The sequence below is a fragment of the Alexandromys fortis genome, unplaced genomic scaffold, assembly GCF_014885135.2.
Source record: "Alexandromys fortis isolate MF-2015 unplaced genomic scaffold, M_Fortis_MF-2015_v1.1 scaffold_53, whole genome shotgun sequence".
In the NCBI taxonomy this organism is placed as follows: Eukaryota; Metazoa; Chordata; class Mammalia; order Rodentia; family Cricetidae; genus Alexandromys; species Alexandromys fortis.
Window position 1 is genome coordinate 8,314,511 of NW_026067939.1, and position 1,917 is coordinate 8,316,427.

Here is a 1,917-nt window from a genome sequence, read left to right on the forward strand (position 1 = left end):
AAGTAGTACAGTTTTATCAAATAACATACAGTAAAATCCAATAATAGTTATCCAGTTCGTGACTATGCTGAATATCCATTTGAAGTTTTTATTTCACTTGTAGTAAATATTTTATTTTATTATTTATTATTTATTTATTTATTCATTCATTTTTGGTTTTCCAAGATAGGGTTTCTCTGTGTAGCTTCGGAGCCTGTCCTGGCACTAGCTCTTGTAGACCAGGCTGGCCTCGAACTCACAGAGATCCTCCTCCATCTGCCTCCTGAGTGCTAGGATTAAAAGTGTGTGCAACCACCACCTGGCAGTAAAGATTTTATTAGTGCTTTTTTTGAATTTCATGCAACACATTTTGACCATTTTATTCCCAGCTTCTCTTAACTCCTCCGAGGTCCACCCCAACATCCTGACCAACCAAACCTAATGCTCTCTCCCTTATTTTTAATTTACCCCTAAACTCCTATTTTACTTCTGCTGGAATTGTGGGTATGCACACATCACTGGAGTTTGGTTGAACTAGCAGCAATAAAATCCTTAATGAAAATTTTTTACTCTTCCCCAGAAATCATCAACAATCTATAGCTACTAAATTAGGGGCCAAGCTCATGCACCTCCTTGTAGTCTACACTGGAAAGTAAACTTGGTTGATCATGGCATGTTTATCGAGGTATCCTCATGTTTTTATGAATGCAACAAATGTCTTATTTGTGGCTGAGCACTCCCCAGTCACTTAGCTCACCTCACAAATTCTGTCTGATGAAGTCTGAGAATGTCACTAATCTAGGGATGAATAGGAAGTTATGGAGGCAGTTGGAAACCATGTCCAAAACCAGAGTAATAGATTACTCCTGAAGAAGGTGAACTCTGAAACCATGAGTTCTTTGTCAGATTTGCAGTAATAGACCTATGATGGGTATGCCTTAAATCCAGCTAGAAAATATCCCATTCACCCATAGCATCCATGCCACTATTGCTGGGATGGTTGCTGTTAGAGTTCATAGGGTTAACAACTGAGTCAACGAGTTGATGAGTGCCCTGGCCTCTTTCATAGCACCTTCCAGAAGTATGATAGCTAGACAATGGCAAGAGACCTTTGTGGTCAGCGACAACTTCTTGACGTTTGGTGATCAATGTGTATGGTGTCTTCAGAGAAAGGTTATTATCATGAAGCTCTGATGGGCAACTAAATAGAAAGTCAATGGTCTTTATTTATGGGGGTGGAAAGGAGTTGTCTCCAAACCTGAATCTTCAAAAGCGGTCAGTGTTCTTAACCATTTAACCATTGCTCCAATTGTTTTCTTAATCTTTGCCCATTCTCATTCATATAAGATGAAATCTCAAAATACTCTTCTTATTTTCTTTGTTATTTATCTTGTGATAGAGAATGTGAAGCAGTTTTATAGGCAGAAATTTCTGTGTCCTGCCTGAGGCTCCCAAATAAGCAACAGAGACTTAATATTAATTGTAACTGCTCAGCTAAAAGCTTAGCTTATTATTAACTAGCTCTTATAACTTAAATTAACCCATACTTTTATCTGTGTTCTACCATGTGGCTTGGTCCTTATCTCAGTATGGCATGCGCATTTTCTGTTCCCTCTGCATCTTGCTCAAGACTCCTCAGACTCTGGCCTTCTTCCCAGCACGTTCTAGTTTGGCTCTCCAGATCAATCACTTCCTGCCCAGGTATAGGCCATTGAGCTATTTATTAACCAATACAAGTAATACATAGTTACAGTGCCCAAATATTATTTCCCAGAACGTTTCGATGTGGTAAGCAAAATAAGAATGCTCTGAACTGAGCATATTTTAATCCACACTGTGTAAATACACAACTCCATAAAGAAGAATAAGTATTTGAGACTTATAAAGCTTTGATTTAGGGAAGTATGAAAGTTGTTTTTTTTTTTTTTTAAAGGCCCT